We start from the raw sequence: 12,188 nt of genomic DNA on the forward strand, positions 1-12,188 counted from the left end.
AACCATGAAAGTTAAACAAGAGGATGGCCAGACTTAGGCGCACTGCTCGTAAGAGCGTACCTGGTGGCCCCTACCGTGTTGTAGGATTCCAGATACCAGAGCAGGTAGTACAGGTTATATATGAGCAAGCGCTTAATCCGAAAGTGTGTAAAGATACAATGGGTTATCTGTCGGTTCCAAGCCGGAATCGATCGTGTAAATTAAATATTATTTTGGGTTGTAATTTATATATTATGGTTGGTAGTTGTAATCTTGTCTCAAACTTTATCCTGTTAGATCCTTTTATTAGTTAATCGGAGTTTATGCGTATTTAATGATAGTTTAATGTTGTGTGGGTCCTCATTTCATAACCCCGAGATTGAGGGCGTCACAGAGACTTTTCCCATTTTCTCTGAGGGATATAGCTAAGAGCGGGTTACACTCTCTACCAGCTGGTTCTATTGCTACTTGGGAAGATCTTGCTTAGAAATTCCTTACTAAATTCTTCCCTATGGCAAAGATAGCTGCAATTAGGAATGCTCTGACTCAATTTGCACAGCAATCAGGGGAATCTCTATGTGAAGCTTGGGAGCGCTATAAGGAGATGCCTAGGAAGTGTCCTTATCAAGATATGCCTGACTGAATGGTGATCAATTGCTTTTATAATAGTTTGAGTGCACAGTCAAGACCTATGCTCGATGCGGCATCAGGTGGAGCATTATGGGATAAGAGCTATGAGGAAGCTTATGATCTAATTGAGATGATGGCTGCTAATGAATATCAGAATCCAACTCAGAAACTACCGCCAGGCAAGGTGGCAGGAATTCTGGAGGTGGATACAGCTACGGCTATCGCTGCTCAGCTAAAGGCGTTGACTATGAAGGTCGATTCTCTGACCAACTATGGTGTGCAACCGATAATGAGTGTTTGTGAGCTTTGTGCAGGATCGCATGTGATGGAGCAATTTGCTATATCTAGTGAATCAGCTTAGTTTGTGAGCAACTTTCTGAGGTCGCAGCAACCTGTTCCTGCTACTTATCATCCTAACGACCGCAACCATCCTAACTTTAGCTGGAGAATAATCAGTGTGGTATGCAACAACCACAACATCCATATCGGCAGTTTGGGAACAAGCAATTCAATCCTCATAGTTTTCAACAACAGTATGCACCAAGGCAGCAATTTTAGCCACAGGGAATGCAACAACAATCCCATGGAGGTGCCGGTCGCTCTTCTAAAGAAAAATCTGAGGAGTTGAGGCTTATGTGCAAAAGCCAAGCGGTTTCGATCAAGACTCTGGAGAATCAAATAGGGCAGATTGCTAACGCCTTATTGAACCAACCACAAAGAATGTTTCCGAGTGATACGGAAGCTAATCCAGACAAGAGGGAAGTCAAGGAACAACTTAAAGCAATCACCCTGAGGTCTGGAAAGGTCGCGAGCCCTCAAAATCAGCAAAACAAAGAATCTGAATTTTTTTTCCAGAAGGCAGGTGCGCCCTCGCCCATACCAAGCACGCCCGCGCCCTGTCCTTTTCCAGAAATTGAAAATTCTGCTGAAATGGCTTCGTTAAGGAATGGCGAGGTGGAATCGAAGAAGAATGATATTTAAAACACTCCTCCTAAGGAGAATACAGGAGACAAACAAGTCTATCCTCCACCTCCATATAAAAGGCTTCAGAAGCAGAAGTTTGACAAGCAGTTTGCTAAGTTTTTGGAGGTTTTCAAGAAGTTGCACATTAACATACCTTTTGCGGAAGCTCTAGAATAGATGTCGAGCTATACTAAGTTTATGAATGGTATTGTATCTCGGAAGCTAAAACTTGAGGAGTTGGAAACCGTTGCTCTAACGGAAGAGTGCAGTGTTGTACTGCAACATAAACTTCCTCCTAAACTTAAAGATCCAGGAAGCTTCACGATACCTTGTACCATTGGAAATCTATCTTTCGACAAGTGTTTGTGTGACTTGGGATCTAGCATCAATCTGATGCCCTTGTTCGTTTTCAAGAAACTTGGTCTTCCTGATCCAAAACCTGTCAACATGTTTTTACAACTGGTTGATCGATCCATTACTTATCCACAAGGTGTAGTGGAGGATATCTTAGTTAAGGTGGATAAACTCATCTTCCCTGTTGATTTTGTCATTCTGGACTTCGAGGAAGATACGAAGATTCTCATTATATTGGGGATACCATTCTTAGCTATAGGACGAACTCTGATCGATGTACAGAAGGTTGAGCTCACTATGAGAGTTTAGGGTCAGGACGTGACTTTTAATGTCTTTAATGCAATGAAAGTCCCTACTAATGAAGATGAGTGCTTTCAGGTAGAGTTGGTCGACTCTGTAGTGACTTCGGAGCTTGATCAAATGATAAGGACTGATGCCTTAGAGAGCCTTAATATGGGATTCTGATAGTGAAGATAAAGGAGGGGTAGAGCAACTGCAGTATTTGAATGCTTCACCATGGAAAAGGAGATTGGATTTGCTATTCGAATCTCTTGGATTATCAGAGCTTAAAAATTCTCAGGAGCGTCTCAAATCATCTATTGAGGAAGCTCCTACACTTGAGCTCAAACCATTACCTGATCACTTGAGGTATGCTTTTTTAGGCGATGCATCTACTTTGCCTGTTATTATTATATCTGACCTTTCAGGTAGTGACGAAGACAAGCTCTTGAGAATTTTGAGAGAGTTTAAATCAGCAATTGGATAGACTATAGCAGATATCAAGGGAATCAGCCCTTCTTACTACATGCATAAAATTTTGCTTGAGGAAGGAAGTAAGCCAACAGTTGAACACCAGAGAAGACTTAATCCTATCATGAAAGAGGTTGTGAAGAAGGAAATTCTCAAATGGCTGAATGCAGGGATCATATATCATATTTCCGACAGTTCATGGGTAAGTCCGGTGCAGTGTGTGCCTAAGAAAGGAGACATTACAGTTGCAGCTAATGAGAAGAACGAGCTCATTCCTTCTCGGACAGTTACAGGATGGAGAGTATGCATGGACTATCGGAAGCTTAATAAAGTCACCAGGAATGATCACTTCCCGCTTCCATTCATTGATCAAATGCTTGACAGGTTGGCTGGTCATGAGCATTATTGTCTTCTAGATGGGTATTCGAGCTATAATCAAATTTGCATTGCTCCAGAAGATCAGGAGAAGACCACCTTTACTTGTCCTTTTGGAACTTTCACTTTCTGTCGAGTTTCTTTCGGACTTTGTGGTACACCTGCTACTTTTTAGAGATGCATGATGACCATATTCTCAGATATTATTGGCACTAATATGGAGGTGTTTATGGATGACTTCTCTGTGTTCGGGAGTTCGTATGATGAGTGCTTGCATAATCTTGGTTTGGTGCTGAAAAGATGTGTTCAGTCCAATCTGGTGCTCAACTGGGAAAAATGTCACTTCATGGTACAACAGGGTATCATTCTTGGGCACACGGTATCTAGAAAAGGTCTTGAAGTGGATAAGGCCAAGGTGGGGGTTATTGAAAATCTTCCTCCACCAATCTTAGTTAAAGGAATCCGTAGTTTTCTTGGTCATGCGGGCTTTTAACGGCGATTCATCAAAGACTTCTCCAAAATCTCTAAACCCTTATGCAATCTGCTTGAGAAGGATGTTCCCTTCAAATTCGATGAAGAAATATTAGCTGCTTTTGAGAGCTTGAAGAAGAGTTTGACTACAACACCTATTATTACTGCACCTGATTGGAATGAGTCATTCGAGATGATGTGTGATGCCAGTGACTATGCAGTTGGAGTAGTTCTTGGCCAAAGAAAGTAGAACATATTTCATGTGGTTTACTATGCTAGTAAAACCCTTAATACTGCTCAACTGAATTACACTACTACAGAGAAGGAGCTCTTGGCAATTGTCTATGGGTTCGAGAAATTTTGATCTTATTTGCTTGGGACAAAAGAGATAGTCTTTACTAATCGTACTGCTATTCGATATCTGGTCTCGAAAAAAGATTCAAAACCTCACTTGATTCGATTGATTCTATTGCTTCAGGAATTCGAGCTAGAAATCAAAGATATGAAATGTATAGAAAACCAAGTAGCTGATCATCTCTCACGTTTGGAAGATCAAGGTAAGGCTTCACATGATAACACATTGATCAATGAATCTTTTCCTGATGAGCAACTTTTTGGGGTGCTGTTGAGTGGAATTTATGACACTTTATTATGCTCTAATAAGCTTTGAATTGATGCATTTGTACTCAAGTTGTTAAGTGTTTTAATGTGTTTTTGAGTGTTTTTGCATTCCAGGCATTATCTAGGTAATCAGGTGAATTAGCATTATTTTGGTGCTAATTTGGTGTCAAGGTGGTGTTGGAATAAAAGCTCGTTGAAGCCGGCTCGAAGCTGCAAAAAAAATGAAGAAAATAAATTATGGCAGAAGCCCAGCGCGCCCGTGCTGATTAAGGATCAGCGCGGGCTGCGCCGTGTCGGGATGACAGAATCCTATTTCTACTTGGTTTCTGAGAGAAAGAATTCTACACTGCATGGGGCCGCTATATAAACATCTTTAGGTCATTTTTAATAATATATCAAGATAAATCAAACCAGAGACATATCAAAGAGAGCCGTGAGAAGACCGTATTAGCACGATTCAACGAAGACGAAGAAGATCTTGTTTTTACTTGAGAACCTTTATTTTAAGTTGTTTTTGGATGCTAGTTTTCTTGCTTGTGAACCTTAATCTTGTTTTGTACTTTGTTTTATTTATTCGTTATAAAGACTACGTTTGTTATATCATGTTTTCATCGGAACCCTCGTTGATGATGAGTCTGATTATGGGCTAATCGTTATCGTGGTGGTTCTAGCGGATTTATTTATGGATTTCTTCAGTTAAATTGTTTCGATGCCTTAGTATGTGGTGATTGTATGATATCCTAGTATTGGTTGTGCGTATTCGTCTTATGAGCGTCGCGAACTTACAAGATAGTGTGTTAATTCTTAATGAAGCGAAAGTGAATTTAAGGATTTAGAACTTGCCATGCTAGCATAGGTTCATGTATTTGTTATGCATGATTCATAGGTAATTTTAACCATCTTACTTGCCTTATGTAATCAAGATAGATTACTTGTGCGTAAACAGTTATGTTGTCAAATTTTATAGACACATAGGGTCTCAATATAATTGGTATTTATTCAGCTTCTATCTCTTTTGTGGATGTCTGGTAGTATGGTACTCGTGCAACGAAAGTTGGCGTTTATCAGTTTCGTGTTGTCTGATTAGTGTCATCACCATTGCATGCTAAGGTTAAGAACAATAAGGCTATTGAAGGAAGTATATAATGAAGTTAGAATCCCATATATGTCATATATATTAATTCAGTCAATATTAATCTCGTAGTTATAATTATTAGTTTAATTCGTAGTTAAACAACCTCAATTTGTTATCATCTTAGCATTGAATAATAACCATACATTGTTGCTTAAGTGCGTGAAGTAATTAGTTAACCAATATAGTCTCTATGGGAACAAACTAGAAAATATTATATACTACTTGCGAACTCATATACTTACGTGTATTATTAGTGCGTGTTTAGCGACTAACAAGTTTTTGGCGCCGCTGCCGGGGATCGAACCCGGGTCACCTGCGTGACAGGCGGGAATACTTATAACTATATTTACCATTATACTTTTGCGTGTATTATTAGCGCATGTTTAGCGACTAACAAGTTTTTGGCACCGCTGCCGGGGACTGCAGTGTTAATTTATAGTTTATGTGCTTTCCATCAATGGTCGTTAAAGTCCATTGACTCGGACATTGTTACTTATCTTTTTCCTTGTCTTATTTCAGGTATTCTAGCGAGGGTGTATGCATACGTGTTCGCGTACTCGTAAGAGAATACTGGATAAAGCCGAGGAAGAAGTTGTGGTAGTTCGAAGGGAACTTATTGAGGAAGAAAAGAAGGTAGAAGAAGAAGAGAAAGTTAAAGAACCAGTTATAGTAGCGATGGGAGATCAAGTAGAAAATCTAAAGGCTTTGATGGACTATTCTCAGCCTAAGATTAATGACATTCAGTCAAACATCATAAGAACAGCCATCAAGGCTAACACTTTTGAGATCAAGTCAAGCATGATTCAGATGATACAGAACTCAGTTCAGTTTGGGGGTTCTCCTACTGAAGACCCCAACATGCACATCAGGGATTTCATCGAGATCTGCGACACTTTCAAATTCAATGATGTGACTGAAGATGCTATCAAGCTACGCCTCTTCCCATTCTCTCTGAGGGACAAGGCTAAGTGCTGGTTACACTCTCTGCCAGCAGGATCTATCACCACTTAGGAGGATCCTGCTCAAAAGTTTCTCACTAAATTCTTCCCTATAACACAGACTGTTGTAATCAGGAATGCTCTTACCCAGTTTGCTAAGCAAACAGGAGAATCTCCGTGTGAGGCTTGTGATCGATATAAGGAGATGCTAAGAAAGTGCCCACACCATGACATGCCTGATTGGATGATTATCAACTATTTTTATAATGGATTGGGTGCTACTTCTAGACCCATGCTTGATGCAGCATCATGAGGAGCCTTGTGGGCTAAAATCTATGATGAAGCTTATGAATTTATTGAACTGATGGCTGTTAATGAGTACCATAATCCTTCCCAGAGACTGACTCAGGGAAAAGTCGCAGGAATTCTGGAGTTGGACGCAGCAACTGCTATCGCTGCCCAACTTAAGGCTTTGACGATGAAGGTGGACACTTTGGCTAATTATGAAGTTAATCAAATCGCTAGTGTCTGCGAGCTATGTGCTGGTGCCCATGAGACTGATTAGTGCACAATTTCTAGTGAATCAGCTCAGTTTGTGAGCAACTTCCAGCGATCGCAGCAACCAGTGCCAGCCACCTATCATCCCAACAACCACAATCATCTTAATTTCAATTGGAGCAATGCTCAGAATGCGGTTCAACAGCCTTATCAGCAATATCTAGCTAAGTAGTACAACACCCAGGTTTTCAGTAACCACAGTATGCACCTAGACAACAACTCCAATTGCAACAAGCCAATGAAAAATCTTAATTAGAGGAGTTGAAGCTTATGTGCAAAAGTCAAGCTATTTCTATGAAGACCTTGGAAAATCAGATTGGGCAAATTGCCAATGCCTTGCTAAATCGTCAACCTGGTACACTACCTAGTGACACTGAAGTGCCGGGAAAGAAGAAAGCTAAGGAGCAGGTAAAGGCAATCACTTTAAGTTCTGAAGAGGTTGCAAATCCCAAACAAACTCAAGTGTTGTTTGAAGAAGCTGGGGCTGAGAAAGAAGTAGAGCAGCAGGATGAAGAAGTGGAACCAAAGAAGACTACTGTTGAGCGCACTCCGCCTGAGGGTAATACAGGGGAGAAACATATCTATCCTCCACCGCCTTTTCCTAAGCGGATACAGAAGAAATAGATGGATAAGCAATTTGAGAAGTTTCTGGAGGTGTTCAAGAAACTTCATATCAACATACCTTTCGCTGAGGCTCTTGAACAGATGCCTAGTTATGCAAAGTTTATGAAGGGTATTCTCTCTCAGAAAGTGAAGCTAGATGATTTAGAGACAGTCGCTCTTACGGAGGAATGCAGTGCTGTGTTGCAACAGAAGTTACCTCCGAAGCTTAAAGATCCAGGAAGCTTCACTATTCCGTGTACTATTGGAAAAATATCTTTTGACAGATGCTTATGTGACTTGGGAGCTAGCATCAATCTGATGCCCTTTTCAATCTTCAAGCAATTGGACTTACCTGATCCAAAACTGACTTATATGCCCTTGTAGTTGGCCGACCGCTCTATTACATATCCGCGAGGTATTGTGGAGGATGTCTTGGTCAAGGTTGATAATCTCATCTTCCCTACTGATTTCGTAATTCTTGATTTCGAGGAGGATAAGAAGATTCCCATAATCTTGGGAAGACCTTTCTTGGCGATTGGCCGAACCTTGATAGATGTGCAGAAGGGTGAACTTACAATGCAAGTGCTGGATCATGATGTAACTTTTAATGTATTTAATGCTATTAAATTTCCTACGGAAAATGATGAGTGCTTAAAGGTGGAGTGGGTGGATTATGTAGTTACTTCAGAACCTGATCAATTGCTAAGGTCCGATGTCTTAAAGAAAGCCTTATTGGGAAATTCAGATAGTGAAGATGATGAAGGTGAAGAACAATTAAAGTATTTGAATGCTTCTCCTTGGAAGAGGAAGAGAGATATGCCTTTTGAATCTCTTGAAATGGAGGAGTTGAACAAGGCTCCTAAACGCCTCAAGCCATCTATTGAGAAAGCTCCCACTCTTGAGCTTAAGCCTTTACCTGAGCATTTGAGGTATGCGTTTTTAGGTGATGCATCTACTCTGCCTGTTATTATTGCATCTGACCTTTCAGGTAGTGATGAGGAAAAGCTTTTGAGGATTCTGAGAGAGTTGAAATCGGAAATTGGATGGACTATAGCAGATATAAAGGGAATCAGCCCTTCTTAATGTATGCATACAATTCTGCTAGAGGAAGGTAGCAAGCCTACAGTCGAGCAGCAAAGAAGACTTAATCCAATCATGATGGAAGTGGTGAAGAAAGAAATTCTTAAGTGGCTAGATGCAGGGATCATCTACCTTATATATGACAGTTCATGGGTAAGCCCGGTTCAATGTGTGCCAAAGAAAGGTGGTATTACTGTGGTAGCAAATGAGAAGAATGAGCTTATTCCTACTAGAACAGTCACGGGGTGGAGAGTTTGCATGGACTACAGGAAGCTGAACAAAGCCACTAGGAAGGATCACTTCCCTTTGCCCTTCATTGATCAAATGCTTGACAGGTTGGACGGTCATGATTACTATTTTCTTCTGGATGGCTATTCGGGTTACAATCAGATTTGTATCGCTCCAGAAGATCAGGAGAAAACTACCTTCACTTATCCATTTGGTACTTTCGCCTTCAGATGAGTTTCTTTTGGTCTGTGTGGTGCACCGGCCACATTTCAGAGATGTATGATGGTCATCTTTTCTGACATGATTGGCCAGAATGTGGAGGTGTTCATGGACGACTTCTCAGTCTTTGGCGATTCTTTTGATGAATGCTTGCAAAATCTTGGACGTGTTCTCAAGAGGTGTGTTGAGACCGATCTGGTTCTCAATTGGGAGAAATGTCACTTTATGGTGCGTTAGGGCATTATTCTCGGGCACACAGTTTATAGTAAGGGTCTTGAGGTGGATAAGGCCAAGGTGAGGGTCATTGAGAATCTTCCTCCACCCATTTCTGTTAAGGGAATTCGCAGTTTTCTTGGACATGCGGGTTTCTACAGGCGTTTCATCAAAGACTTCTCTAAGATTTCGAAGCCATTGTGCAGTCTTCTAGAGAAAGATGTTCCTTTCAAGTTTGATGACAAGTGCCTCGTAGCTTTTGAGACATTAAAGAAGAGTTTAATCACGATACCGGTTATAACTGCACCTGATTGGAATGAACCTTTTGAGATGATGTGCGATGTAAGTGACTATGCAGTTGGAGCAGTTTTTGGGCAGAGGAAGAACAACATATTTATGTGGTCTACTACGCTAGTAAAACCCTAAATGGTGCTTAACTGAATTATACTACTACGGAGAAAGAACTTTTGGCTATTGTCTAATGTTTTGAGAAATTTCGATCTTATCTACTTGGGACTAAGGTGACAGTTTTCACTAATCATGCCGCAATTCGATATCTTGTCTCAAAGAAGGACTCGAAGCCTAGATTGATTAGATGGGTTCTTTTGCTTCAAGAATTTGAACTAGAGATCAAGGACAGAAAGAGTACGGAAAATCAAGTCGCTGATCATCTCTCGCGTTTAGAGAATCCTAATGCTACTTGATTGGATAAGACATTGATAAATGAATCTTTTCCCGACGAGCAGCTATTTAGAATGCAAGAAGAAGAACCGTGGTTTGAAGACATTGTGAACTACCTTGTGAGTAATATCATGCCTCCCGACTTATCTTATGCTCAAAAGAAGAAGTTTCTACATGAAGTGAAATGGTATATGTGGGATGAGCCATTTTTTTTCCGACAAGGAGCTGACCAAATCATCAGGAGATGTATTCCTTATAGCGAAACAGGGAGGATCTTGTGAGATTGCCACTCAACGGCTTATGGAGGACATTATGGTGGAGAAAAGACAGCGACTCGTGTTCTTCAAGCAGGTTTCTTTTGGCCAACCTTGTTTAAAGATGCTCATCAGTTCATTTTAAAATATGATCGATGTCAACGTGTGGGTAATATGTCCAAAAGGGATGAGATGCCTCTTAATGTGCTTCTCGAGGTTGAGGTCTTTGATGTTTGGGGAATTGACTTCATGGGGCCTTTTGTCTCCTCTTGTAACAATCAGTCTATCTTGTTGGCGGTTGATTACGTGTCAAAATGGGTTGAAGTTAAGGCGTTGCCAATGAATGATGCAAAAGTGGTGCTTAATTTTTTTCACAAGCAGATATTCACAAGGTTTGGAACTCCAAGAGTCATAATCAGTGATTAGGGGTCGCATTTTTGCAATTGCAAGTTCACTGCTATGATGAAAAGGTATAATGTGAATCATCGGTTTGCTACAGCTTATCATCCTCAGACAAATGGTCAAGCTTGAAAGAGATGTGTCCTAAGTCCAATCATGTATGATGATTTAGGAATAACTTTTATGTAATCTGTTTTGATTTCATTGATATTAATAAATGACTTGTTTTGGTCTTATTGCGGGCTTTATCTATTTAAGTATTCAAATAAGATATACCGTAGTTTAGAGTAATACTTTTTATGGATTATGATGAGATCATAATAATGAGACCTAAAAGATGATAACTTAAATATTTCCTGGTCGTAGGATTACTAATTGGTAATTAGTAATCCACAAAGATTGGTACATACTATGCTTGCTTCATTATGAAGGATGTCTGTTCTCATAGACATTTGTGTGGTGACATTATAGCTAGTATGTAGGTGCTTATTATAGAATAAGTTTACTGAACATGACTCACATAGCTGAACAACTGATGGAGTTCACTCACGTGTCAGCAGATGTTCACATAGTGATAGTTGTACAAGTATCCTTAGACTTGAGGTCATCATAGTCATCTTGTATACTCTGAACTATACTTTGGTTTAGTTCTTAGTCTCCAGGAACAATAATAAGGGCTCTACTGGGCGTAGGAATTTGTACACGAAGATAGTATATGATCAATAAAGGATCTACCCCTTCCAGTGAAAGGAAGAGAATGTTCAATACTGATCCACTTATGCTAGTTCAGGAATCCCTGGCCATAGTGAATGAAATTAGAAAGGATTTCTAATTCACATTAATTAGAACTAAGCATAGTAAATGGGAAAACATATGATTAAAATAAGATAGGCTTGACACGAGATCCATGCCTTGTATTTAATCATGACATTGCAGGGTAGAAGGAATTAATTATACGGTAACTATTCACTGAATAGGTTCTTGGTATTCTAAGCAGTGAATTCGTATTATCCGGATAGTCGTGATATGCTGAGAAGTATCCCCCACGATGTAGAATAAACATGATTAATTTATTAATTAATCATATTTAATAAATTAGAGAATTTATATAAATAATGAAAAAATAGTTTTATTATTATTTATTTCTACTACCGGCTTAATATTGAACCTACAGGGTCACACCATAAAAGAGAATGATTTAATGGTGGAGGAATTAATTAATAATGGCTGGTAATTATTTATTTGTGAAATAAATAATTAATTAGAATATTTAATAATTGATTAAATGAGATTTTATTAATTATAAATTAATTAAGAAAAGTTCTTAATATTATTAATTAAGAATTTAATTTTGGAAATTAAATCAAGTGAGAGAATTATTTTTCTAAGGTGTTTAGAAAATCAGTTAATGATTAAAAGGTGTTTTAATTATTAGTTAATTGGTTAATAAGAATAATCAATTAAAGGGTTAATAACAATAATATTTTATGGGAAAATTTTCAGCTGAAAATTTTGCCTATAAATATACTATTATAAACCCTATTTGCCTCAACCCAAATAAAAAACCTTAATTCTAAAGTAGAAAAGAAAATGAGGCAACTAATTCTCTCAACCTCTTCCTCCCTCCATTATTTTGATCTCTTGGTGGATACCGGTGGAGTGCTTCACAATTGAGGAGCAGCTGCTAGGGATCTCCATTCATCGTTCTTGGATCGCTATTAAAGGTTAGTAATCGAT

The 12,188-nt window shown here is 39.3% G+C and overlaps 2 non-coding genes across 2 annotated transcripts; both read right to left on the minus strand.

Moving 5' to 3' along the window:
- Positions 1-505: 505 nt before the first annotated feature.
- LOC141709685 (small nucleolar RNA R71) lies at positions 506-612 on the minus strand. The gene has a single exon (XR_012570250.1). It is a non-coding gene; the product is annotated as a small nucleolar RNA R71 (small nucleolar RNA).
- Positions 613-6,343: 5,731 nt separating this feature from the next.
- On the minus strand, positions 6,344-6,450 carry LOC141709378 (small nucleolar RNA R71). The gene has a single exon (XR_012569958.1). It is a non-coding gene; the product is annotated as a small nucleolar RNA R71 (small nucleolar RNA).
- Positions 6,451-12,188: the final 5,738 nt, after the last annotated feature.

The sequence above is a fragment of the Apium graveolens genome, chromosome 2 (genome assembly GCF_009905375.1).
Source record: "Apium graveolens cultivar Ventura chromosome 2, ASM990537v1, whole genome shotgun sequence".
In the NCBI taxonomy this organism is placed as follows: Eukaryota; Viridiplantae; Streptophyta; class Magnoliopsida; order Apiales; family Apiaceae; genus Apium; species Apium graveolens.